This window comes from Rhincodon typus, chromosome 1 (assembly GCF_021869965.1).
Source record: "Rhincodon typus isolate 14 chromosome 1, sRhiTyp1.1, whole genome shotgun sequence".
NCBI lineage: Eukaryota > Metazoa > Chordata > Chondrichthyes > Orectolobiformes > Rhincodontidae > Rhincodon > Rhincodon typus.
The window spans coordinates 54,576,663-54,588,818 of NC_063332.1; the positions used below are offsets into that span (position 1 = coordinate 54,576,663).

At 40.9% G+C, this 12,156-nt stretch overlaps 1 protein-coding gene across 7 annotated transcripts in view; it reads left to right on the forward strand.

The window, feature by feature from the left end:
- LOC109927380 (AP-4 complex accessory subunit RUSC2-like) overlaps positions 1-12,156 on the forward strand; it is a 141,309-nt gene that overhangs the window by 40,916 nt on the left and 88,237 nt on the right. For all 7 annotated transcript variants that reach the window (XM_048602318.1, XM_048602360.1, XM_048602372.1 and 4 more), the window contains exon 3: positions 121-192. The gene's annotated coding sequence lies outside the window, so the exon portion shown is untranslated. The remainder of the gene's footprint in view (positions 1-120; positions 193-12,156) is intronic.

Below are 12,156 nucleotides of genomic sequence, written 5' to 3' on the forward strand. Positions count from 1 at the left end.
GATGGTCACTGTTGTCAAGCTGTGAGCAGACTTTTCAGAACAGATTATTGAATGTGAATTGGATTGACGCCTGTTTAGTGAGATGGAAACACTTAATAAAAACATTTCTTTGTTTTTTAGCTTTGTGGTTGTGGAGCCTGAAGGAAGAGTTGTGTAATTGGAATAACCATGAAATAACCCCCCTTGGCAAAGGTATGCACTTTCCTGAATGACCTCTTCAATTGTTCTTGCATGTATTAACACCTAATTATCAATTGAAAAATAAATATAAATGAGTTGAGATTAGATCTCACCTGGAGTCAAATGTAGGTCAGACCAGGTAAGGACAGTAGTTTCCTTAGATCTCACCTCGATGGAAGCAATAACCTTGTGGTATATTTGTTGGACTGTCAATCCAGAGATCCAAATTATGCTGTGGGGATCTGAGTTCAAATCCCGTCACGACCAAGAAAAAAGGTCTGTTTCATTAATGTCCTTCAAAGAAGGAAACTGCCATCCTTACCTGGTCTGGCCTACATGTGACTTCAGACCCACAGCAATGTGGTTGACACTTAACTGCTCTCTGGGCAATTAGGTATAGGCAATAAATGTTGGCTCAGCCAGTAACGCCCGTCATCTGTGAGAATCTTCGCACATAGTGAGATTCTCATATATCTATAAAAACATGAAGTGGAAAATCAAATGTTTTCTCCTTCAATGTCACGAATCTTATTTTTCATTTTGAAGTATTTTCCAACTTTCTCATCTTTGTTACAGTCATTCAGAGGTGGGAAAATTTTGCCATAGCTATATTTTCACCTGGTACGTTGAACTTGATCGATGAACAAAAACAACATCTTGCATTTGTATGTAGCATCTGTGATGGACAACCTCACAGTGGGAGAACTGGGTTTGAATTCGTGGAACGTTGTCACTGGGGCTGGGAAGGAGGGAGCTGTTCAAATGGGATGGATTTCATCTGAAATATGCTAGGACTAGAGTCCTGTCGAATCACATAACCAGAGCTGTAGGTGGGGTATGTGGTGGGGTGGGATTAGAAAATCAATGGAAAAGGAGAAGGTAGGATTGCAGGTTAGTGATGGGACTTAATTGTCACCTAAAATAAAAGGAAGGGACAGAATGTGTGATTGTCATATTGCACAAAGGAACCATAAAAGTATTGGGAATTTTGTAATATAACAAATTTCAAAGCTTTGAATCTTAATGCTCAAAACATTCGGAATAAGATAGATAAACTGACAGCACAAACCCAGGTTAGCTAATATTATCTCCTATCCATTATGGAAACATGGTTACAAGGAGATCAAAACTGGGAGTTTAACAGGGATATTTGATCTTTCAGGGAGACAGTAGGGATGGAGAAGATTTTGGGGTCGTATTGTTAGTAAGTATGAGGACAGTTGTGAGAGATGATCAACATTCGAATGATGTTTATTTGAATGGAGATAGAAAAACAGCAAAGGAAAGAAGACTTTCCTCGGAGTAGCGTAGTGGTAGAGTAGTCACTCCATAGGAAAGGCTAGAAACCATGATTGGGTGAATCAAATTGGAAAGGGTAGCTATGACAATAAATTCATAGAGTGCATTAGGGTTGATTTCCTAGAGTGTTATGGTACTAACCAGAGAGCGAGCTATCTTGGATCTGGCAATGAGTCAGGTTTAATAAATAATCTCAGAGTAAAAGGTTCCAGAGGAAGTAGTGATCATAGCATGACAGAATTTAATATTGAGTTTGAGAGTTGGAAACTTGGGTTGGAAACAACGAGGTTTAACTTAAAGGAAATTACAATGGAATGACGAGAGAGTTAGCTAAAGAATTGGGTGGATAGATTCACAGGAATGACTGTGAACAAGCAGTGGCAAACATTTAAGGAGGTAAATTCATGATTCACGCAAAATATAACACCTTGGATCCTTCTGCTCCCTGGCTAAACCCTAGCCCCTGGTCCTGAACCCCTCTCACCAGCCTCTCAGCCACCGCCTCTGTCTCTCTGGTGACAGAACCCATCAAGATGACACAATATCTCCACCCTGAATGCCATTCACACAGCAAACCACACCTTGTTACTGTCCTGCAACTGTCACCAGATCCAAGATAAAACCCCATCTATTCCAGCACCAAAATAGTAAATAAGCGGTGGCACCCATTCATGCGGTCATTCATGATTCAGGAAAAAAATATGTCCCAGTCAGGAGGAAAGATTATAAGAGGGGGATAAACTAACCATGGCTAACCAAGGAAGTTTAGGAGAGAATTAAGTTGAAAGAAAAAAGCATACAGGGAGGCTAACATCAGTGATAGACCTGAAGACAGGGATAAATTCAGAATTCAGCAAAGGAGGACTAAAACATAATAAAGAGACAGAACGTAAACTAAGAGGGTAAACTAGTGAGGCATATAAAAATTGACAAGAGCTTCTTCAAATACTTAAAAAGGAAGAGAGAGGTCAAAGTGAACATAGGCCACTTTAAGAATGAATCTGGGGAGTAGTTACATGGAAAAAGGAAATGGCAGAGGAGTGAAGCAAATATTTTGCATTGGTTTGCATGGTGAAAGGTACTTCAAACATTCCATTAATACTAAAGAATACTGGGAGGAATTAATTACTATCACGAGAGATGTAATATGAGACAAACTAGTGGGACTGAAGGAAGTCAAGTTCCTTGGCCCTACCCAGTGGCTTGCATCCTAAAATCCTAAAAGAGATAGCTACAGAGAGTGTGAATGCATTAGTTGTAATCTTGCAAAAGGTCTTGGATTCTGGAGACATACCAGAGGATTGGAAAACTGTTAATGTGACTCCCCTACTCAAAAAGGGCGTGAAATGAATTATTAAGGAAGTAATAGCAGAAGGTTTGGAAAATCATATTCTAGTCAAGCAGGATCAGTATGGCTTCATGAAAGGGAAATCATGTCTGACTAGGAAATCTCAACCAGAGTGGATAGAGAGGAACCAGTAGATGTATTGTATTTGGACTTCCGGAAGGCATTTGACAAAGTACCTCACAAAAGGTTAAGTCATAAATTAGGAGCGTGTGGTGTTGGAGGTTGTTTGTGGGCAGGAAACATTGAGTGGGAATAAGGGTTTTCTTTTTCAGGTTGGCAACCTATGACCATTGGTGTTCCACAGTGATCAGTGCTGGGCCTGCAGCTATTTCCAATAGATATTAGTGACTTGGAGGAAGGAAACGAATGTACTGCAGCCAAATTTGCAAACAACACAAAAAAAGAAGGGAAAGCACATTGTGAGAGAGATACAAACAGTTTACAGTGATATTATTAGATTAAGTAAGTAGGCAAAAGTTGGCAAATGGAGCATAATGTGGGAAATGTGAAGTTGTTTGTTTGGAAGGGAGAACAAAAGGATAGAGCCTTATTTAAATGAAGGAAAGCAATAGCACAAATGGACTTGGGAGTACATGTGCATGAAACACAGAAAGTTAGTACACAGGTGCAGCAGGTAATCAAGAAGGCTATTGGAATCAAAAACAGAAATTGCTGGAAAAGCTCACAGGTCTGACAGCATCTGTGAAGAGAAATCAGAGTTAACGTTTTGGGTCCGGTGACCCTTCCTTAGAACCCATACCCAAAATATTAACTCTGATTTCTCTTCACAGATGCCGCCAGATCTTCTGAGCTTTTCCAGCAACTTATGTTTTTGTTTCTGATTTACAACATCTGCAGTTCTTTCAGTTTTTATTAAGGCTAATGGAATGTTGGCCCTTATTTCAAGGGAGTTTGAGTATAAGGGAAGGAAAGTCATAGAGTTGTACAGCATGGAAACAGACGCTTTGGTCCAAATGCCGACCAGTTATCTTAAACTGATCTAATCACATTTGCCAGCATCCCTCTAAATCCTTCCTATTCATGCACTCATCCAGATGGCTTTTAAATGTCATAATTGTACTCGCCTCCACCACCTCCTATGGCAGCTCGTTCCGTACACGCACCACCCTTTGCATGAAAATGTTGCCCCTCAGGTCCCTGTTAAATCTTTCCTCTGTCACCCTGAACCTATACCCTTTAGATTTGGACTCCCCTACTCTGGGGTAAAGACCATGACTATTCACCCAATCCATGCCCCTCATGATTTTACATAGAACATAGAACAGTACAGCACAGCACAGTACAGGCCCGTCGGCCCACAATGTTGTGCCGACCTATTATCCTACTAAGATCAATATCTTACAAATTTACAAATCTCTATAAGGTCACATACCTCAGCCTCTGACACTCCAGGGAGAAAAGCCCAGCCTATTCAGCCTCTCCCTATAGCTCAAACCTCCAATCATGGCAACGCCCTTGTAAATCTTTTAACAGCATCCTTCCTATTGCCGGGAGACCAGAATTGAATGCAGTATTCTGAAAGTGGCCTCACCAATATTCAGTACAGCCGCAACATGATGTCCCAGCTCCTATACTCAAAGCAGAAGCCAGTGAAGTCAAGCGTGCCGAACAGCTTCTTCACCACCCTGTCTACCTGCGCTTCTACTTGTGAGGAACTATATCCTGGCACCGTTAGGTCTCTTTGTTTGGAAACACTCCTCAGGACCCTATCACTAAGTGTATAAGTCCTGCCCTGATTTGCCTTAACAAAATACAGCACCTCACTTTTATCTAAATTAAATTCCATCTACCATTCCTTGGCCCATTGGTCCAATATGATCAAGGTCCTGTTAAAGTTTGAGATAATCTTCTTCACTGTCCACTACACCTGTAACATTACTAGCCATACCTCCTATATTCACACCAAAATCATTTATATAAATGATGAAAAGCAGTGGACCCAGACAGATTCTTGTGGCACACCACTGGTCACCGGCCTCCAGTCTGAAAAGCAACTCTCCACCACCACCCTCTGTCTCCTGTCTTCGAGCCAATTTTATATCCAATTGGCTAGCTCACACTGGATTCCACGTGATCTAACTTTGCTGATCAGTCAACCATGTGGAACCTTAATGAACGCCTTGCTGAAGTCCGTACTGTCAACGTCTGCTGCTCTGCCTTCATCAATCTTCTTTGTCGCTTCTTCAGAAAACTCAATAAAGTTAGTGAGACACAATTTCCCACACACAAAGCTATGTTGATGCTCCCTAATCAGTCCTTGCCTTTCCAAATACATGTAAATGTTGTCCATCACAATCTCCTCCAACAACTTACCCACAACTGACGTAAAGCTCACCAGTCTATAGTTCCCTGGGTTTTCCTTACCGCCTTTCTTAAAAAAAAAAATTCTCTAAAGTCTTGCTGCAACTGTTTAAGATGCTGATAACACCATATCTGGATTACTGTGAACAGTCTTCTTTATTCATTCCTAGGACGTGAGCATCGCCAGCTGGCCAGTGTTTATTGCCTGTCCCTAGTTGCTCTTGAGAAGGTGGTGGTGAGATGCCTTCTCTAACTGCTGTATATAGACCCACAATGCCATTAGGGAGGGAATTCCAGGAATTTGATCCAGTGACAAGTGAAGGATCTGCGATATATTTCCAAGTCAGAATGATCAGTGGCTTGGAGGGGAACTTGCAGATGGTGGTGTTCCCATTTATTTGCTGCACTTGATCTTCTAGATGGAAGTGGTCATGGACTGGAAGGTGCTGTCTCACGATGTTTGGTGAATTTCTGCAATGCATCTTGTAGATAGTACACACTGCTGCTACTGACCATCAGTCGAGGAGGGAGTGAATGCTTGTGGATGTGATGTCAGTCAAGTGGGGTGCTTTGTCCGCTTGGAGCTGCACCCATCCAGGAAAGTGGGAACTGTTCCATCACATTCTTGACACGTTCCCTGTAGATGACAGACAGGCTTAGGGGAGTCAGGAGGTAAGTTAATCACTGCAGTGTTCCTAGCCTTTGATCTGCACTTGTATACGCTGTGTATATGGCAAGCCCAGTTGAGTTTCTGGTCCATGGTAACCCCCAGGATTTTGAGAGTGGGAGATTCGGTGATGGTATCATCATTGAATGTCAAGGGGGGAGAGGTAGTTAGATTGTCTGGCTTTATGATGGAGTGAGGGTCATTGAAGAAACAGCTGAAGGTGTTTGGGCTTAGGATACTAGCCCGAGGAACTCTTGTAGAGATGTTACTGCTGAGATGACTTCCAGTAAAGAACAACTATCTTCCTATGTGCCAGGTATGACTAACGAGTGGAGAGTTCCCCCGCCCGATTATCATCGATTCCAGTTTTGCTACCGCTCCTTGATGCCACACTCATTCGAATGTGGCCCTTGATGTCAAGGGCTGTCATGCTCACCTCACCTCTGGAATTGAATGCTTTTGTCCATGTTTGAACCAAGGCTGTAATGAGGTCAAGAGATGACCCTGGTGGAACCCAAACTGGGCTTCTCTGACCAGGTTATTGCTGTGTGGGTGCTGCTTGATAACACTGTTGATGACACCTTCCATCACTTTGCTGATGATCAAGATTAGACTGATGGGGTGACAGTTTCCTCGATTGGATTTGTCCTGCTTTTTGTGTACAGGACATACCTGAGCAATTTTCCATATTGTCAGGTAGATGCCAGTGGTGTAAGTACTGGAATAGCTTGGATAGCGGAGCAGCACGTTCTGGAGCACAAGCCTTCAGCCCTATTCCTGGAACATTGTCAGGGTCCAGAGCCTTCACAGCATCCAGTGCCTCCAATCGTTTCTTGGTCCTCTTATTTGAGGAAAGATATTAAGTTTAAGGAATGATATTATTTCATTGGAAGTAGTTTAGAGGATATTCACAAGAATGATGCCTGGTATGGAGGCATTTTATAAGTCAAGGCAAAACAGGTTGGGACATTTCTCATTGAAATTTAGAAGAATGTGATGTGATCTCATTGAAACACATAGGGGACCAGGTAAATGCTGAACGAATGTTTCCCCTACAGGACAGTCTAGGATCAGAGGACATAATCTCAGAATAAAGGGGTGCTAATTTTAGACTGAGATAAGGAAGGATTTCTTCTTTCATAGGGTTGTGAGTCTTTGGAACTCCTTGCTGCAGAGTACTGTTGGGGCTAAGTCCTTGTGTATGTTTAGAGGTGAGATATATAAATTCTTGATCAGTTGGGAATCAAAGGTCATGGGAAAAATGCAGGAAAGTGGATATGAGGAATGTCAGATCAGCCATGATCCTATTGAATGGTGGAGCAGGCTCACATAGCCGAATGGCCTACTCCTGCTCCTAATTCTTGTCATCTTATGGTTATTCAGTGAAATAAATTTAATATTCACTCATAGATTTAAGTACTTTAGCGGCACTTGAAACTTTATTATATTTGGATTAGTAGATTCACTGAGCTAACAGTCCAGTTTCCTTGTAATTAGGATCAGTAGTACTAACTATTTTATCATCAGTATATTATTGTGTTGTGAAAATTACATTATTATGTTTCCCAAGTGAAAACTAGGCTTCATGCATTCACCATAAGTTTGGTAACTTTTTATAAGATACTGCATGGCAATATTATAAGCAATGCATTATCAAATCATTCACATGACTAATAGATATTCTTTCTCTCTTATTGCTGTAATGTCAGAAACATAGCAGCCAATTTGCACAAGCAGCAACATGGTAATGACTGGATGATCTGTTTTTGTGAAATTGATTAAGGGATAAATATTAACCAGGACATACCAGAATAACACCGTGCTCTTCTTTGAAATGGTGTCATGGTTTTTTTCCCCCAATGTACCTGAGAAGGTAGATGGAGTCTGAGTTTAACATCTCATGTGAAAGACGGCCCCTCTGACTTTAATAACACTTCCTCATTACTCCACTGGAATGTCAGTCTCAATAGACCAACCACCTTATCCCACTAGAATCATGCTGACCCTGTAATAAGAATATTGTGTAATCTTACTGGCCTATGTTTTATTTATACCAATGCTCCCTCCATTCGTACTGTAAAATGTTATTTTTTCAGTTTTTTGACTTTTCATTCCGGTCTCTTTCACTGTTTCACTACTTCTTTCTCTTTTCTCCCTCCTTTCCCAACCCCTCAAAAATGATTCAGAGCTGTAATTTCATGCAATGTAAGATTGGTTTGATCAGCAACCTTGTAAATAGGGCTCAACCCATTTGTTCACCATGTGCATTTGATGCACATCAGAGCCATTCTGCAGGATTTTTTTTATTCATTAACGGGATGAGGGCTAGGCAGCATTTATTGCCCATTGGGCAGTTAAGAGTCAACCACATTGCTATGGATCTGGAGTCACATGTAGGCCAGGTAAGGATGGCAGTTTCCTTCCCTAAAGGACATTAGTGAACCAGAGGGGTTTTTCCTGACAATCAACCATTAGATTCTTAATTCCAGATATTTTTATTGAATTCAAATTCCACCATCTGCTATGGCAGGATTCGAGCCTGGGTCCCCAGAATGTTATCTGGGTCTCTGGATTAACAATTCAACGATCATACCACTAGACCATCGCCTCCCCGTGGTTACAGTGATCAGCTCTTTTCTTAATATATATTGTGCCAACTCCTGAAAGGCCATAAGTTGGTTACTTTTGGTCCTGAAAAACACCCAGTCTACCTTAGATTAGTCTGGAAAGGTACAGTGTTTCAAAAGTTTAAGCAATAGGTGAAGCTAAATGTTTCTATGCAGTATTGATATTATCCACAAACTGGATCCTGCCATTAAGCCAAAACAAAACATCATACAAATGAGGAATGTGAGATATATAAATTTCAGTGTTGGTGTGATCCTGGCTATGTATGCTGAATGTCTCAAAGACTGGTGGATTTTATCAAATAGTATATCTCTTTGGCTGTTTGCAACAAACACGGGACTTATGATATAAAATTAGCCCAAGCTTGCAAACCTTGCAGCACAATGATCCATTTTAGATGTGGTTCTACAATAGACAGCATTTGCTGGACCACAGTCTTGAGTGTCCAAGGAATTAAGCTGATAACCAATTTAGAATTGCTGATTGGCTCACTTGCATCGACTGGAATCTGCATATGTTAATATAGAAAAGCCGTTCTTTGCAGACAGAAATAGCATGAACACACACTGCACCTATTTCAACTCAAAATAGTTAATATCTCTGTTCTGATTCATTGATCAAGGCATTGCCCTGAGAAATCAGAGATAACGTGCCCAGTTTAAAAATTAAACAAAGCCAGCCGGTAACTAGCAATTATCATCAATTGGTGCATTCCCCATATCAATTCGCCCATCAGTCAGAGTCTGCTTGCCAATCAATCAGCACTCAGCTCTCAGCTTTCATGCAATATAAATGTTCATTTACTGTTGAATTGGTATTCTTGAGAAGTGTCCTGATGAGTGCACAAAGAAAAACTTTAATAAATTGTGCCTCTTTCAGCAATACTTAAATGGTAACCCCTTGTCTGAAATACAGTAAAGATCTTCTGAATTAAAATGGGACTAAATTAATCAGTGTTGCCGTTTTTAAAATGAAAACTTCAATCACGATCTGGTTATGATAACTGATGGTAATTCTCAATAAGTCAGATCCCAGAATGAATCTGGCTTGATAGATCATATGTTTTCTTTTTTGCACCTGGTTGACATGGTGGTTAGTCACTAAAACATCAATTGGTTGATTGATTGATTTATTGTCACATGTAAGGTGAAAAGCTTTGTTTATGAGCAGTTTGGGCAGATCGTAGTAAGTAAGGATGTACAAATTAAAAAGACTTAGACATAGGCATACAGGTTACATTGCATAATGCATGCATTGGGCGAGATCAACTTTAGCGAGATCAGCCTTATTTGAGGCTAGAGAGTCCATTCATCAGTCTAATAATGGCTGAGAAAAAGGTGTTCCTGAACCTGCTTGTGCATGTGTTCAGACTCCTGTGTCTTCTGCCTGACGAAAGAGGTTTAAGGAGGTCATTACCAGAGTGCGATAGGTGTTTGATGATGTTGGTTGCCTTTCCACGGCAGCGAGCGTGTAAATGGAGTCTGTGGATGGAAGATTGGTTTCCGTGATGGTTTGGGCTGTGCACACCATCTTCTGTAGTTTCATACGGTCCAGGGCAGTGCAGTTGCCATACCAGGCTTTTATGCACCTGGACAGTTATGCTTTCAATAGTGCATCTGTAGAAACTGGTGAGAGACCTTATGGACTTGTCAAATTTCCTGAGCCGCCTGAGGAAGAAGGGGCATGGTTGTGCCTTCTTGACTATCACATTTATGAGGGAAGTCCAGGTAAGGTTGTTGGTTATCGTCACTCCAAGGAACTTGATGCTCTTCACTCTCTCAATCTCAGCTCCGTTGATGTAGATGGGGAGGTGTTCTCCTCCATTCTGAAGTCAATGATCACTTCTTTAGTTTTGCCAACATTTAGAGACAGATTGTTCTCATTGCATTCACATTCACATGAGGCTGATGTTCTTTAGATACAGGACATAAGTTTATTACTCAAAATAAGAAATAAATAAACAAACAAAGCTAAAGAAATATGGAAAACATTCACAAAAGTCTCAACATAAACACCAAAACAACGTTTCAACCTGTTTCCCAACATTGTCCGATAGAGTCTCATCTCAGAGAAATATTGTTCCGGCGTCAGCTTCTTAAATATTTATTGAATCAACTCTTCATAGTTTCCTTCCCTTGGACTGGTGAGACTTTTTTTTTAAACGATTCTTTTCTGAGTTCCTCACTTGAACCTTTCACAACTGTTATGCATCACTGGAATGGTACACTACAAATCGAGCCTGTATTGCTGGAGTCATCACAAACCTAAAAGATTTTTAAAAGTACACCGAATTCCTCCAATTTACTTGACTTTCAGAACCAGGTTGGCAGAAAACATGGACCATATTTCTTATTACAAATATATAGCATCTAGCTCCAAGTGAATGAGCCCTTGGTATAGTTAAGACTCTAACTTCCTTATAAACACTCCCTTATGCATTATGGGCAGAGGGAAAGACCGGGGTAGATGTTCAATGATTGCTGATCATAAGGTTTGCTGAGATAATTCCTGTGACGATCAGAATGCTGCTTCTTGATCTTTCCTCTTGGATGCTTTCACTTGTTTTCAGGAAGTACAGAGTGACTGGTTCATCATTATAAAGGCCTCTGACTTCTTACTTAGAGTCACCACTTAGAACAACTACTGAAGGAATGTAAGACAACAAGGTGCAGAGCTGGATGAACACAGCAGGCCAAGCAGCATCATAGGAGCAGGAAGGCTGACGTTTCGGGCCTAGACCCTTCATCAGAAAAATTCTCCAGCATCTGCAGTTCCTACTATCACTGAAGGAATGTAAACTGGTTTCCTTGAAGCTTAAAGTGTTTTTTCTACTGCAACTTCTGAGCTTATGGCATTCTGGTGACTTCTCACTATCTTGTTCCCAGCCCCAAGCTGTTCAGCCACATTGGAGTCAATCACATTGTTGGCAGGCAGATAGTCTTTGTCATCGATAGCTATTCACTGGTACGTAGCTTAATCAGCTCCGTGTTACTGTCTGAATCTCCATTTGTACATAGCCCTTGGGTCTAGCTCATCAGCAGCTATGTAAATAGTACTTACAATGAAGTCAGAGATAGCCGATGCTGAAGAATCTGAGATAACAAGGTGTAGAGCTGGATGAACACAGCAGGCCAAGCAGCATCAGAGGAGCAGGAAAGCTGACGTTTCGGGTCTGAACCTTTCTTCAGAAATCTTTTTTTGTAACTTCTCCTTCCCCCTCATGGGTTTCTGTTTTAGCCTGTGGTAAACTATCCCAACTATCTTCAATGAGATCGCCTTTTCCTTCAAGACCTGAGGATTTTTCTTTTCCCCGATTTCTATCCCTCACAGATTGAAATTGATGTCAGAAGCCAGACTTTGGTTTATGAACCAACTCATAGTCATCTGCTATTTCTGCTGCTAATTTTGCATTCTTAACTCTCTGCTCTTCCACATGAGTTCTCACCACTTCAGGAAGTGAAGTTTTGAACTCCTCCGAAATAAGAATCTCTCTAAATGTCTGATCTATTTTCAATGTCTTTACCCACCCATCAAAGTTACTTTGTTTTATCCTTTCAGATTCTATATACATTTGACCAGGTTCACTCCTTAGATTCCTAAAACGTTGTCAATAGGCTTCTGGCAGTAGTCCATATGCCTTCCTTTCTTTTTTCTTTTTTCTTTTCCCTCTGCTTTTAATTATAATTCAAACTGTTTCATTTCCTTTTCTCTT